General features: G+C 32.7%; 1 protein-coding gene across 1 annotated transcript in view; it reads right to left on the bottom strand.

The window, feature by feature from the left end:
- Positions 1 to 13503, bottom strand: part of LOC135846851 (organic cation transporter protein-like) — a 109387-nt gene extending 95884 nt beyond the window's left edge. Inside the window, exon 1 of the mRNA XM_065366191.1 lies at positions 13193 to 13503. The gene's annotated coding sequence lies outside the window, so the exon portion shown is untranslated. The remainder of the gene's footprint in view (positions 1 to 13192) is intronic.
- Positions 13504 to 14847: the final 1344 nt, after the last annotated feature.

Consider the following 14847-nt stretch of genomic DNA (forward strand, 5'->3'; position numbering starts at 1 on the left):
TACGATTCACACCTTTTTGTTATGACGTCATACGTGTATGTAGGCATTGAATGAGACGAGTAATTTTCGGTTTTTCGTCATCAAAACCGCAAATAACCATATGCCTTAACTATGTCGTAACAATTAAAAACCATCCGTTGAGCTGAACAAATACATGTTCATCGTACGGTTACCTATTAGTCATTTTAGGTTGCTCGAACTGAAATTTGCTCTCGATTCGTCAGCGACTTTGACTGTAGAGCAAGGCGAGTGGGAAAATGTGCATTGGATGTTCGGCGGATATTAAAGGTATATTTCGACGAATTGAATATTAAACCATGATCGTGATCGTGATCAGGAAAATATATTTCCTCTTGGTCGGATTTAGTTATGCATTAGTACATGATGATGAATCGAGTCACCGCGATGGCCCAGTTTTTTGATTTATATTTAAAAACACACGCGACTAGCGAACTAGTTTATACCACTTATTATGGACAATAATTGAAGAGAATGGAGTATTTTCAAAAAAAGCTCGTAATGAAAAATGAAAAATGTAACGGGAAGGATGAGTTGTCAGAATGATGTCGAGTTACGTGTATTTTTAGGCTTCAAATTTATTGCAATGCATACTTAGTCAGTGTTTTCAAGTGTTATTCGACTGGTTTTTTTCCTATTTTAGGTGTCTGGAAATGCTTAAGTTGTTTAAGAGGACGTTGCAAAGAATTATTGGAGAGAGGGAATGGAGGTGAAGGCATTCAAATTTCAATGAAATGAGCTGCTATACTATAGGTAGTTCAAAAGAGCATACCTTTCAAATCAGACCTACAGTAGGGTGCACCTTATTTGCAAAGTTGAAATTTTACACCTCCCACACTTGTTACCTCAAGTGAGAAAATAATTCCCTATTTTTTATTTTCTCCTATCTGCAAAAAAAGTGGTGACGGTAGCCCCCTCCCCCTCAATTGAAAAAAATGAAGAAAAAAATTATGAAAATTTTTTGTTTCTGCATCATAATTTTTCTGAATCATCCCCTTTTCAAGAAGAAACTTTCCTCAACCCTTCAAACCATATTGGTCTCCTAGTAAGGAGCCCCTCAAAGTTGAAAAAATGAAAAAAAAAATGAGAATGAATCAAAATTGAGAACTTTTTTTGAAAATACCTCATTTCTACACTAGAATTGTTCTACATAACTCTGTTTTCAAGAAAAAAAACCTTTGGCTCTTTTGTATGGAGACCCTCAAATTTGGGAAAAATTGAAAAATTTGAAAGACTATTTATCTGTAGAAATTTTTTGAAAATTTTTAAGCTCTCTCGGTCTCCTAATTGATATCTGTATCTGTACAAATTTTTTGAAAATGTTTCATTCCTATTTAAATAATAGGTACCTAACCATGTTTTCAAGAAAAGCCTCCTTTGGTCTTCCAAATGATGTTGGTCCCCTGGCATGAAGATCCCAAAGTTGAAAAAATTTTTGATCTATTCAGAGCAGAATATCTACATAGAGATCTCCAAAGTTGAAAAAATTTCTCAAAAAATAAAGATATAAGTCTCCTCTGCAAGGAAGTTTCAAAATCGAAAACATAAAATAGTGTTTTTCTAATGAAGATCGACCAAATCCAAGGATTAAAATTTAGAAGAAAAAAACCTAAAAATACATACCTATTATTCATTCTTTTCTCTTTTCAGAAAGGAGACAATTTCCTATTTTTTCATCATGCAGGCAAGTCAAAAAATACATTCAACAGCATTTCTAATGAAAATGGACCAAAAGACCAAATCTAAGAATTAGAGAGTAGAAAACGTGAAAATGCCAACTTTTCGAATTTCATACTTATATGTAATTTGAGAACAGTGGGAGGGGGGAAGGAAGGGAGGGCTTCTAGCACGATTTGTTTTTAATAACACGGTTGGAGAAATCTTTCTCGTAAAATCCGATAACTTTCGGGCATTAAAAAATATTTTTTTTCACAAGTGTGGGACGAAGGAATGCGTTCTCATGAAATGGGTGTTATTTAGAAGAATTCTGACGCAGAAATGGAAAATTCATTAAAAGCTATTTTTTCCATTTTTACAGTATTGATTTCTTTGTAATGTTGGGTTGCAGAACACCATACAAAAGGGCCAAAATAACTTGTGGAGTTGGGAGAGATTTTATTGTTAAAAAAAAAAAATGACATTTAGCAGAATTTTGACGCAGAAATGAATTCTTAAAAAATGTATCACCCGGTAAGGGGAGCTTCCCAGAAATTTTCGGGAGATTTTTTTTTTCAAAAAAATAAGTCAATGATTCGTGAACGAATTGATTAGGTTTTTGTAAAACTTTTGTATAGGAATTATTGATCTGTTTTTAATAAGCGAAGTGAATCGAATCATTCACGAACCATTGGTGATTGATCAAATTGATTGATTTTCATTTTCCAGGAGAATCATTCGCGAACGGAATTATCAATTTTAAGTGAATCATTCACCAGCGAATTGATTCATATAAGTGACTAGTTCGCGAACGAACTGGTTCATATTAGGGACTCGTTCGAGAACGAATTGATTCATTTAAATAATTTTTAGTTAATGATTTACGAACGAATTGAATAATTTTTTGTGAAATCATTCGCGAACGAATTGATTCGTAGAAGTGATTCATGTTCATTTAATTAATTTTTAGTGAATCATTTACAAACGATTTGAATAATTTTTAGTGAATCATTCGCGAACGAATCGATTCATTCAATTAATTCTTAGTGAATCATTTACGAACCAATTGGATAATTTTTAGTGAATCATTCGCGAACGAATTGAATAATTTTTGGTGAATCATTCGCGAACGATAAGATTCATTTGATCAATTTTTAGTGAATCATTCGCGACCGAATTGATTCTTAGAACTGTAGAAGTGATTGGTATTCATTTAGTCAATTTTTAGTGAATCATTTACAAACGAATTGAATTGAATAATTTTTAGCGAATTATTCGCGAACGAATCGATTCGTATAAGTGCGAACGAATCGATTCGTATAAGTGCGAACGAATCGATTCATTCAATTAATTCTTAGTGAATCATTTACGAACCAATTGGATAATTTTTAGTGAATCATTCGCGAACGAATTGAATAATTTTTGGTGAATCATTCGCGAATGATAAGTGTTAAGGTAAAACATCTACTTTCTCTTTTAGCGCCCTCAGACTCACTTATACCATCTGGCTCTGAGGCCACTAAACTCGATAAGGCCGTGTAGGCCAAAAGTAGCATAAGGTACAAAACCTATCTCTATTTTACCCAACACAGATGTACTCTTATAAATATCAACGCAATAAATGACCAAGGTAATTTACTCTGAATATTTATTCAAGCACATGAAAAGACATACAGTACACGTTACTACGATGTACAATAGCTACCATTCGTTACACGAAAGATTCTGCATGAAAGGCGTTTTCCTACCAAGAGCTGTATAAGCCAGCGTAAAAACCATATACTGCTCGGTGAGAAAGAATTAGGAAAACTGCGAAGCTACTCTGTATCTTACTCTCGGCCGTCAGCTTCCCTGAACCAGTCCACCAGATGGCGTTGCATCTGGTTCAGTGCAGCCTCCGACCTGGGCATCAAATTACCACTGTAGAGTGGTAACATGGAGTCCCAAGTACCCTCTACATAAGATTCATTTGATCAATTTTTAGTGAATCATTCGCGACCGAATTGATTCTTAGAACTGTAGAAGTGATTGGTATTCATTTAGTCAATTTTTAGTGAATCATTTACAAACGAATTGAATTGAATAATTTTTAGCGAATCATTCGCGAACGAATCGATTCGTATAAGTGCGAACGAATCGATTCATTCAATTAATTCTTAGTGAATCATTTACGAACCAATTGGATAAGGTTTAGTGAATCATTCGCGAACGAATTGAATAATTTTTGGTGAATCATTCGCGAACAAAAAGATTTATTTAATCAATTTTTAGTGAATCATTCGCGACCGAATTGATTTTTAGAACTGTAGAAGTGATTGGTATTCATTTAGTCAATTTTTAGTGAATCATTCACAAACGAATTGAATTGAATAATTTTTAGCGAATCATTCGCGAACGAATCGATTCATTCAATTAATTCTTAGTGAATCATTTACGAACCAATTGGATAATTTTTAGTGAATCATTCGCGAACGAATTGAATAATTTTTGGTGAATCATTCGCGAACGAAAAGATTTATTTATTCAATTTTTAGTGAATCATTCGCGACCGAATTGATTTTTAGAACTGTAGAAGTGATTGGTATTCATTTAGTCAATTTTTAGTGAATCATTCACAAACGAATTGAATTGAATAATTTTTAGCGAATCATTCGCGAACGAATCGATTCATTCAATTAATTCTTAGTGAATCATTTACGAACCAATTGGATAATTTTTAGTGAATCATTCGCGAACGAATTGAATAATTTTTGGTGAATCATTCGCGAACAAAAAGATTTATTTAATCAATTTTTAGTTTATCATTCGCGACCGAATTGATTCTTAGAACTGTAGAAGTGATTGGTATTCATTTAGTCAATTTTTAGTAAATCATTTACAAATGAATTGAATTGAATAATTTTTAGTGAATCATTCGCGAACGAATCGATTCGTATAAGTGCAAACGAATCAATTAATTCAATTAATTCTTAGTGAATCATTTACGAACCAATTGGAAAATTTTTAGTGAATCATTCGCGAACGAATTGATTCTAAGAACTGTAGAAGTAATTGGTATTCATTTAGTCAATTTTTAGTGAATCATTTACAAACGAATTGAATAATTTTTGGTGAATCATTCGCGAACGAATTGATTCGTGTAAGTGATTCGTTCGTTCGCGAATCGATCCATTTACTTGATTTTTGGTGAATCATTCACGAACGAATTGATTCGTATAAGTGACTCTCTCACGAACGAATTGATCCGCATTAGTTATTCGTTCGCGAGCGAATCAATTCATTTGCTTGATTTTTGGTGAATCATTCGCGAACGAATTGATTCGTATAAGTGACTTGTTCGCGAACTAATCTATTCATTTACTCAATTTTTGGTAATTCATTTCATTCACGAACAAATTGAATAATTTTTGGTGAATCTTTCGCGAACGAATTGATTTGTATAAGTGACACGTTCGCGAACGAATCGATTCGTTTACTCAATTTTTGGTGAATCATTTACAAACGAATTAGGTAAATGATTTTTCGTGAATCATTCGCGAACGAATCGATTCATGGGAGTGATTCGTTCATCGATTCGTTTAATTAATTTTTGGTAAATCATTTACGAACAAACTGAATAATTTTTAGTGAATCGTTCGCGAACGAATTGATTCGTTCAAGTTACTTGTTCTTGAACGAATCGACTCATTTAACTCATTTTTGGTAAATCATTCACGAACGAATTGAATGATTATTGGTAAATCATTCGCGAACGAATTGATTCATATAAGTGATTCGTTTGCGAACGAATCGATTCATTTAATTATTTTAATTCATTTTTGGGGAATCATTTACCGTTTACGATTGAATTGAATAATTTTTATTGAATCGTTTGCGAACGAATTCATTCGTTCAAGTTACTTTTTCGTGAAAGAATCGACTCAGTCAACTCATTTTTGGTAAATCATTCACGAACGAATTGAATGATTTGTGGTGAATCATTCGGGAACGAATTGATTCTTATAAATTACTCGTTAGCGAACGAATCGATTCGTATAAGTGATTCGTTCGCGAAAGAATCGATTCATTTAATTCATTTTTGGGGAATCATTTACGAACGAATTGAATAATTTTTATTAAATCGTTCGCGAACGAATTAATTCATATAAGTGACTTGTTCCCGAGCGAGAATCGATTCATTTACATAATTCTTTTTTGGTGAATCATTAGCGAACGAATTAATTCATAAATTAATGAATATAAATCAATTCGTTGTCGAATGATTCGCTAAAAAAGAATCTAATAATTCGTACGCGAAAAATCAATACCTATTCAGGATTGATAACGGGGCAAAAAAGTGCAAAATAACGAAAAAATGTGCGAAATTTCATTCAAAAATGCCAATAAAGCACAAAATTTTGGCGTCGAAACTTCTTATATTGAAAATTATTATTTTTTTTACCTCACAAACTGAGAACTGTTCTCTTTTTGAATTTTGTTTTCAAAGGTCAAAAGGCTAAAAAAAAAGCAAAAAATAAAAAATTGCTAATTTTGGATTTTGGATATTTCAGTACCAATCTTGAACATTTTAAAATTATTCAACATTTTTTGGTTTCCAACTCCCCCTTCCAAAATGTATTCATTCCTCATTTGGCCAATTACCACGAAAAATACTGTGTAGGGTGAGGTGGGGTGGGGGTCGTGTCGTAAAAAGTTGAGAAAATTTCAGTCACCCTCCTCCTCCTCCTCCTCCTCCTCCCCTCAAGCCACATCACTTTGTCACGTCTCTGGTCTTTCTCCTAGCTCTCGAGTGTAAGTGTAGGTAGTTTTCCACGCTCGAAATTTCTTTCTGCAAAGCCATACTACGAACAACCGGTTGTTATTAAGTTGTTTGCTCGAGTACCTAAAGTAAAACTTTAAAATCCCATATACCTATCTAAGGCGTCGGTATCACGATTAAACGTGTTTTTTGATAGCCTATCATTATAACTCTATTATTAAACTGGCTAAATCTGCGCTCCTATAGTCCGAATCTACGAGTAGATAGTTTCATATAGCTTATGCTAAAAAGAATCATATACTCGTGTGTACAGTGTACACTTGTATCACTAGTCTTTCTCAAATAACCTACATAATGCGTGTAAAGTACTACGTCTGTATGAGTAAATAGATATGTTTGTAAATGTACAATTTTAACATGCGTAGTTTCGTGGCATAAATTGCTATTATTCAATTTTTTTATTTTCATCTTCACTATGTGTGGTAATGTAAGTTAAATTTCATCGAAAACATTCGCATTAGAAATTCTTTCTTTTCAACTATACCTAGATCTACAGATCGTCTCGTGATTTTAATGCGGGAACCGATCCTCGATCTTTGAACTATTTTTTCGATCAACTTACCATACAGCATCAGCTTCAGCTCCGAACAGCGCCACTTATTCACATTGTTTCATACCTCGCAGGTATACAGAGACAGAGCAGAACAAGAAGAAGCAGAAGAAGAAGAAGAAGGAAAAAAAACACACAAAAAATCTCGAGTGTTTCGTGCTAATTACGCACAATGAGACGTCAAACTCTCAAACATGTCGAATAGATAACGAGAGACTGCGTGAATTTAAACTCTTTAGAAAGTCATTAAACGAAACATTAAAAATTTAATTATTTTGAAATTTATACCTATGTACTTAGGTTAATTGCGCACCGTTTTTTTTTCTCTAGTTATCCTGTACCTTCGAAGGTCTTACGTCGTATAAATTTTTGTTTTTAAAGAGGAAATTTTCGCTATGTAGTAAAATAGAGTTGGGAACTTTTTTTTTTTTCAGCTCGAGTATCTTTTGAAAAATTCAACGTTTGAACTGCGAAATAATGGAGACACTGGGTATTCGTGGACATTTTTTTTTCACTCAATAGGGAAAAAATATATTGAACCGGAGAATAACCCTATATTAAAGACATTTTTATAGTTCTTAATTGATTACAATTTTTAATCGGAGTAGGTGCACGTACGAGGTACTTACTAATTCGATTATATGAGAGAAAAGAACTGCAATTAAATTTCAATTCTCGATATAATAGAGCGATTTAAATTTGGCCAAATGATTCATGAACCGCGCGTATACCGAATCGTCCATTAATTTAAACCTTTAACGGATGAGTAAATAATTAAAATACCAATTTATTATCGCGTATACTTATAGGTACTATACCTAAGAGATTAAAAAATAACATGTTTGCGAGCCAAGGTATACACCGGATCGAGATAAACCGAGACGATTAATAAATTATACATATATAGTATATACGTAAAACAGTCGAAAATTTGCTCATTGATAAACCTCACACGGTCGATTTTAATTAATACCTCAATGTTTTATTATATGTAGACTTTTCAAAAGGTTGATTTTGGTATCGATAAGATGAATTTTATTGAGAATTTTTCATCGATTCATAGGTATTTATACTCGTTTGCAAAAATGATTTTCTGACTGGAAAAATATAAAATTTTCTGTTGGAAAATTTTTTATAGACGATCACTCCAGCCTCGTGATACGTTTCAGCCCTCCGGGAGGGGGAAGGGGAATCATGATCTTGGCGTGAAATTTCTGACGTGTGTGAGAAATTGATGAATCATCATTAATAGGTACTCGAGAAATTATCGTTTAATGACGCAATTTTCTCAAACATCTGTAAAGGTTAGCGAGAAAAAGTGAATATCAAAGGTTGAAAAGTAGTTATTTTCACGTGAAAAATGTTCCGAATTCGGTATATTAAAGAGAGCTATTATCTGCTGTAGTGTTTCTAAGATGCTTCTAAAGTCAAACTTTATGATAAAAAAGTCTCTCGCTGTAAACTTACCTATATTGACGATCAACTAATCGATTTTTGTTTGTGTTTTTTTTTCTGTTTCAGGTGAGTACTAATTTCCGCTATTAGCGTACGAATTTCACGTATTAGGTAAGTTGCTTTTAATGGGTCCAAAAATCTAACATTATTAATTGATAAAGCAACGAATCTTCTTTCCTATATTGCATCAGTAATTTATCTATGGGACCATGGCAGACTAACTTGACCATGCAAAAAGAAATTTGTAGTGTAGCTTCACGAAGTTGATTTTTCACCCCCCCCCCTCCCTCTCTGTTCGGTTCATTTTCGAACAAATTACCTACTTGTAAGTTGCGAGCTTTGCTTTTTCACTTTAGTGATCCAGTTTGGTTTTCCATAATAAAGAGAAAATTGAAAAAAAATTCAATTCTTTATCACAAGCGATTTAATTTCAAGTTCAGCTGTCTAATTTCAGATCAAAATACATGTTAAAAAATATTTTCGGTTGAAAAAATCACAATCCATTGATTTTTCAACGGAAATAGCGAAATATTAGCATTTTTTTTTAGCCAATAATAATTGTCAAAAATTCGGGCTCTTTTTCAAAAATAGTGAGTCTCGCTTTTCGCTAAAAATTATCAAAATTCTCGGTTTTTTGCAAAAAATTCTAAAAAGTGTTGTTTTTCATCCCCTAAAATTGTCCCAAAGTCTTTCCTACTGCTGAAAATATATGTACTAGCTTTTTCGCAGTTGAAAAGTTTCGATTTTTTAACGTAAAATTGCCATAAGTTGGGAAGTGATAATCTCATTTTTCGAAAAAATGTACTTAATTTCTTAGATATTCTTGAAAATTGCTGATTTTTGCTTTAAAGTTTTTTTTTGTCAATAATCCTAACGAAGTTCTCATTTTTGAGCTATAAAATTGTCAAATTCCAGATTTTTTCCAAAAATTGTGAAAAAATCCTAGCTTTTGAACAAAATTTCTAAAAATAGTGAATAGTGATTTTTTCAGAAAATTTTGAATTTTTACATTAAAAAAAATTGTTTGAGTATCTTGCTTTTTTGCCAGTAACTGTCAGAAAACCATTCCTTCCCATGAATTGCCTTTTTCATCAGAAATTTGCCAAAAATCCTTACTTTTCTGCCAAAAAATTGTTGAAAAGTCTCGATTTTTCCTCAAAAAGTTTCGAAATAATTTAACTTTTGAAATAAAAATGAAATACATTTCAATTCGTAATATTCTGTTTTTTTTTTTTTGTGATTTTTTTCTGCATTGAAAATATGTTTTGCTCGCCATTTTGTTACCCTTTTTTGGGGTTACTTACTTTTCAATTACTTTTTGGCTACTTTTTTGTGCACAAAAATTTCTGAACCGAATAAAGCTAAATGGAAAAATCATGCACAAATACATCACCAGCCAACAGTTCAAACGCTAAAGTGCATTTTTTGATTTTTGGCGAATTTTTGAAAATGAAGGGACCAACAATGGGAGAAGTTAGAATTTTACCAAAGTAAACTGGAAAGCTGAAATTTGATTCGTAGCCTATTTTCGATCTCCCAAATCGATTGGAAACGGTTTCGAACGGTTTTGAGCAGTTCTGGAGCCTCCAGTCTGGCAGATTTTCGAAAGTTGAAGTTTCCACGAAATTTTACCAAATGAAGTTTTGAAGCTGAAATTTTCTTTGAATTTTAATTTTAACATGCTGAGTGGATTGAAGGTGGTTTCAAGTCGTTCTGGAGACTCCAGCTGTATTTTGGAAATTCTAGGTTTTCCAAAAAATCCATATTAAAGAAAGTGGATCGTAAACATACACTAAACACGTTTATGAGTGCTGAGGTTAATTTTAGCAGATTTTTCGACATTTTTTTTGGGAAACTATGATTTCTAGAAAATCGCTGGAGGCTCCATGAGGGGCTTGAAACCATCTGTAATCGACTCAGAATGTTGAAATTGAAATATGAAGTAAATTTTGACTTTCTTACTTCATTAGGTAGGTAAAATTTTATGGGAATTTCACTTTTCAAAAATCTGCTAGCGACTTCAGAACTGCCCAAAACCGATTCGAAACCATTTTTAATTGATTCGGAGGGTTAAAAATAGGGTAACTACATAGCAAATTTCAATTTTTCAGTCATTTTGGTGAAATTTTGTGTTTTTTTTTCTCGTTTTTAGCGCAAACTTGATTTTTAAAAATTCAAAGAAAATATGATTCCTACGTTTATTTTCCGAAATTTTATCCTTGAAAAGACGAGTCATAAATAATGCCCATCATCCAAAATAACACCATCCCCTGCCCCCCCCCCCAAACGAGTATAACTGTATAAGGTACGAAAGTTCATCATTCCTCGAGCTTCAGATTATGAGTTTTTAAAAAATGAAACTTGAGCATTTTGGACCCTGTTACCCATAGATTGGAAGGTATTTCGAGCAAGTTTGAGCAGTTCCGGACCCTCTAGAAAATTTTAATGAATAATTTTCATAAACTCTTGCACACTTAAGTTGAAAGGTTGAAATTTTCAGTTCATCTACCAGAATTTTACCCATAAAAGTTGTTTGGAAAGGGTTTTGAATCATTCTTAAGCATCTAGGTAGCGATTTTTCAAAAATCCCAGTTTAGTAAAAAAAAATAAATAAAAATCCAGCCAAACGAACTTTGATTCTAAGACAGGAGGAGGTGGTGTGAAGATGCGACACATACCAAAATTTAGTTTTCTGACTCATTTTTGGTCTAAAATTTCTGGTAGGTAGCAGGTACCTACTAAAAAACTCATTTTTAAATTTTTTATAGTTGGCAAATTCCCAAAAATCAAAAGCTCAGAAATGTCAAAAAAAGTCAGAAGTTTACTAAACTTACCCGAAAAGCGTGCATATTTTCGAGCCTCCAAATGAATTGGGAAAAGTTTCGAAGCATTTTGAGCTGATCTGAGGCCTCCGTGAAATTTCTTCAAACTTTCAACTTTCGAAAATCGTTGATGGAGACTTCAAAACTGCTCGAAACCATTTCTAATCGATTTGGAGTAAGGTGGTGGGGAGGGGGGGGTCAAAAATAGGATATCTACCAAATTTAAGCAATCTATAGATCAGTTCAGTGAAATTTTTGATTTTTTGTGATTTCATGTGTGATTAAGATTTTCAAAAATTTGTCAAAAATCGAAAAAACCCACTTTAGCGTCTAAAATTTGCCAATGATGTGTGATTGCTTGCTGCTTGCTCTTTGGATTTACCAAAATCTGCCAAATTCAAAAAATTTCCATACTTTTTCTGTATTTTTTTGTTACATTTCTAGCGTTTATGTAGGAAAAATTTCAAAGTGTCGAATTACGTACTTATCTAATTTTTAAAATCTCTCATAAAAGATTGCAGGTATGTTTTGAATTAACGATTTGGATTTTTTTTTTGTTTATGTCATATTTATTTTGGTCAAAAGAAAGAAAATGAAAGGAAAAATTATAAAAATATCGCTTGCAAAATTTTAGTTGGAAAGATAGATTTTTTTAGGAATTTGGTAAGTACATTCATTTGTACAAAGTAACGTTCACTCTTAATACTTTTATTAGTTTTATTGTTAATTTAGCACGATTGTTTTACCATCGATTCTGGGCCTTCAGGGCTCTCAAATATTATTTTTTTCAGTATACTTTCAAAAGTTTGCTCATTTCCTGGGCTTTGATTAGTCGTATTAAAATAGTTTGTTTATTTTTTCTATTCACACGATGCTCCAAAAAAATGCAGCTACAAAGATTACTGATTTTTTCTATCAAATCATTTCACCCCCCCCCACCCAACCCCAACCACCCTATCCTTTTCTCTTTCCCAATCGCTGTTTTTTAAAAATTCATTTATTTTCGTGTTGCTTTTTACACATTTTTTCAATTCATTCGATATTAAAGTCGTAATTTTTTTATGCGATAAAATCTTAATCAATTATAACTAAAATATTTTATTATTTTGAATATTTTTATTGAAATTTGAATTTGATGCAAAAGATTTGAAAGGTGTTTCTTGTTATCAAAGCTCAAATTTTGAGAAATTGAACAGTTTACGAATAAAAAATCATCGACTGAGAATTATTGTGTAAATTAATTTATGGTTTTTAGACTGAAAAATGATATGGAAAGTCTCTCAATTGGTAAAAAAATTGAAATTCTTATTAAACTCAAATTCCAAAAAAAGTGCCCATCATTTGAATTTTTTTGAATACTGAAAAAAAACTGTCTCTCGTAAGTAAGCAAATCTTTTGCAATTTCTTCTCAAGTCTAAATATGGGAACTTTTTCTTTGAAATTTTTCTAAACGAGTAATTTTCTCAGAAAATCGTCTCCAAATGATACAATTTCGTCGAATTGCAACGTACTCGTAATTTTCCGAACACTCGCGAAACGAAAATAACGTACGTATAAAAAAACTCTTTTTTCTCGAAGCATTCATCGAAACACCGGTATAGCGATCATCGTAAAAAATACATCAAAAAATAACTGTAGGTACTCGACGTAGGTAATAAAATTTTACCAGTTTTTTCTTTAATATTCATAATGTTCACAGTCGAGTAATTTTGAAAAAATGTAACACAAAATATTGTACCGTGTCGACCTCGTTGAAAAAAATTTACGTTGTGAGAATTTTGAGAAATTGAAACAAATTTTTGGTAAAGTTGAATAATTGGTACACTGAAATATCTAAAAGTATTATGTAATTCATTTTTTACGTCAACTTACTGCAAAAAATCCGCTCAGTGATAAAATTCACACACTCGACACGAGAAATCAAAAACACCGAAAAATAGAACAAAAGTAAAAAAAAAAATACGAAAGAAAAAATACACGTTAACTCGAAAAACTCGTCACAAAATTGAAATTAAAAAAAAAAAAATAATTCAAAAAAAATACGTAACCGAAAAAATACGAATTGTAAAATGTTTCGGCGAATAAAAATACGCGCCAAAAATGTTGCAAAAAAAGTATACGATAATCGGCGGTGAGAGAAGAAAACTAACCTAGACGAAGGAGAAAACGACGCGTGCGAACTAAACGAACTTTTAATCACTTTTGATGATAAACGGAGTATGCGCCGCGACGGGAGATGGGTGGGAGGATAATCTGTTAGGTATATATTTTACGCTATGGCTATACGGCTATGGATATATCTCTATCCTATGCGGTATCCGTGTCTGTTAGAGTGTTACTAGTACCAACATTATAACATTATTATTACAATACATACAAATGTACGAATATTATACTCGTGTGCCTGTGTATACTGTTGGTAAATTGTCGTAGGCAGTAATACTAGAATAGTTAACCCATGGAAGCAGGTTTATGATCTTAACTACTGTGTATGAATGTTTTAAAACCCGTCAGTGGTACCAAAAAGCTCGACTTTCAATTAGGATTATTTGTTCGAACGTCTTCTCTCTAATTGCTATTGTTTCCACTGTAGCTCGTTCTGACTGAGATTATCTTATGCATTTTTTATTCGACTCGACTCTCGAGCCAACGAGATTTCTTCTTCCTCCATCGCCACCATCATCGTCGCGAGCTTAGATCGCCTTGAAAATCTCGCTAACGCAGCCTAAAACTCATATATGTATACTCGCGTACTCGGGTACTCGTATAATTGACCGATTCACGAACTCAGATAACGAGCTACTGGTACCAGGAAATTTAAACTTGAAAAATTTTACGCGCCATTTTTTTGCCGAAAATTTACATTTCCCTCTCCCTATAAGTATTAGCGCGGTTTAAATTGACGTGATTTTTTTTTCTTCTTTTTATTTGTACTCTTTGCACGCCTCGAACACGTTCATTCATATCGCACGGTGAGTCGATGACGTGTGAATTAATCGGTATATCTCCGAAGTACATACGTACTCGTATGTTGGGCTTGTGTGTAATATGCAAGTTTTGCACACCATGTTGTACGAAGCCATTCATAACTATGCACATATCAGGGGTCATCAGATTGGTGAGCTCGACAGTTGCCATTTATTGTGATGCTTTCTCGAACCAGATGTATGGTATTATAGCCATGCATTGCTACGATTATCCATCTCCTTTTTTTTCATTTCCTAGATTGAAATATATCTATAAATCAACCACGAGGATGACCGACCTGACCATTCGAAGTAGATTTATTATTAGATATACATATATACGTTGAGAAGAGTGCTGCAGGTTCAATTTAAATCTCGATCAGGTAACTCGATATTATATGTATCGTAGTGTGGGTTGATTTGCGTGTTTTTTTCCCTTCCTTTCCTAGTTCATAACTTTATAAATTACGAGTACAATAGCTTGTTATATCGACACAGTAGAATTACCTACCTATATCTAAGATATGCAATCAAATTAATTTATATTGATCGTTTAATTTT

Source organism: Planococcus citri, chromosome 5, assembly GCF_950023065.1.
Source record: "Planococcus citri chromosome 5, ihPlaCitr1.1, whole genome shotgun sequence".
In the NCBI taxonomy this organism is placed as follows: Eukaryota; Metazoa; Arthropoda; class Insecta; order Hemiptera; family Pseudococcidae; genus Planococcus; species Planococcus citri.